Source organism: Apaloderma vittatum, unplaced genomic scaffold (genome assembly GCF_000703405.1).
Source record: "Apaloderma vittatum isolate BGI_N311 unplaced genomic scaffold, ASM70340v1 scaffold6669, whole genome shotgun sequence".
Lineage (NCBI taxonomy): Eukaryota > Metazoa > Chordata > Aves > Trogoniformes > Trogonidae > Apaloderma > Apaloderma vittatum.
Window position 1 is genome coordinate 127,636 of NW_009735724.1, and position 2,143 is coordinate 129,778.

Consider the following 2,143-nt stretch of genomic DNA (forward strand, 5'->3'; position numbering starts at 1 on the left):
AACAACTTTTATTTATAAATATTTCCCCTCAACACTATCTCTGTGGATAAAGATGAAAGGATATGTCTGCTTCATACTATGCTTTAGAAAATGGGATTTGCAGATAGACAGCAAAGCCTATGCAAGAAGCTTTATTTTGTTATGTATAACACAACTAGTGTTTTCTGTTTCATAACAAAAATAAAAAAATCTGCAAACATTATGCAAGCACAGAATCATAGAATCAAAGAATCGTAGAACTGTTTGGGTTGGAAGAGACCTTTGAATATCTTCTAGTTCCAATGCCCTGCCATGGGCAGGGATTCTAAAACCATCCTATCTTGTAAAACTTACAACTGGAGATGAAGCATAAATTTATTTAGAAAAATAGATTATTTTAGTATAGTTTCATTTATAAACTACCACTATGCATCTAGTATACCATTTTTTTACAGAGGAAAATGCAAAAATCTGTCTTAAATAATACCACGAAAATTCACATTTGAGATATAAGCATCTAATACAAAATGCGTATATACATCACAGGATCAAATATGCTTAAACCCTCTACAAATGCCCATGGGTTTTCATTGTGCTCATGCCCATGGTGGAAGAAAGTAGCTATAAAGATTTTCAGAAAAGGAAAATAAAGCACAAAGATTCCATTAGAGCAGGAATCAAGGCAATTGCCAAGATATGACAGTGGGAAAAACATGATAGTGGGAAAGAATTCACTCTCTCCCTTGATCTCATCCCTTAAAATGACTAGTTGCTTGAAACATTTTTCTTGCTATAGGCTAATATCTAGTTCACGTATCAAACTTGGAAATAGCACTACCACAGTTTTACAAAGTTTGATATTTCCAGAAAAGTTTTTGTGTTATTACCTGTAATATTAGAGTTACGTGACATGATTACATTAGTATTCTGGTATAGGTTATTCCACTTCCCAGTCAGGAACAAATCCTGTTTCTTGACAACTTGAAAAACACATACAGGTACAGTTTATGAGTTCTGGTCAATAATGAAGTCGCTGTCCTGCTGTTTCAGTGGTGAATCACAGAATCATCGAATCATAGAAATGCTTGAGTTGGAAGAGACCTTAAAGACCATCTACTTCTAATCCTCCTGCTATGGGCAGGGACACCTCCTACCAGGACAGGTTGCTCAAAGCCTCATCCAACCTAGTCTTGAATACTTCCAGAGATGAGGCATTCAAAACTGCTCCCTGAATCATGTCCTAATGTATAACCCACCAAATCTGGAAGAGGCTACATATCAGAGGAAGTCAATCTCTGCACTACTGGTACACTAAAAAATTGTTTCAAGCATGGGAAAGCAGGTTTGATTAAAATAGGAACCAGAGCCTGAGAAAAGTGAAGAATTCATCAAATAAAATAATCATTTGGACCCAGCAGCAGTTAATAATGCCACTGAAGACAGCTACACACAAGTGAATTTGGCCACTGTTGGTCATGTTGCTTCCAATATTAGTATCTGTTAAAGACAGCACGGGAGGAATCATTAATTTGCTTCTACCTGTGAATATATCTGAATATATCTTGAAATTTGTTTCAAGCTTATAGTTTCTCTAAGATAGGAAAAGCGGAAGTTTCCTGCCATGTTTTGGGAGTGCTGGGACTACTTGCATTCACAGCACCCAGTGAGAAAGCAAATGATGAAATCTGATAGATTTATACAATTCCTCTTTTATTATTTTCTTTCCACAAGCTACTTTTATTGATCCAATTGCACCAACCTACTTCAGAATTTACTCTTAACAGTAAGTAAATGGCTCACAGAAGAGTCAGGAGCAATGAAGGACAGTTCTTGTCCCTAACTTGTCCCTATAAATGTAGGTTGTGGCTTTTTTTTTTTTGCTTAACACTTCGTCGTTCAATCAGTGAGGTAAGGCAAAGAAATGTAGATTTGACTTTTTCCAGTTAGAATGGCTCCACTGGAGGAGTCAATCCTGTCATATGACAGTAAGAAAAAAACCCATATCTTTCAGGAGCAATCACTTCCTTTTAACTGAGAATTCTATTAGCTAAAGAAACCAGTGTTCTCTTATAGTTAGTTGCTGCTTCTCTTCTTCAACCCACAGCTTTTGCTTATAACCTTTCTTATCTCTCCCCACCCTAGTTTCTTGCTGCAATTTTAAGGA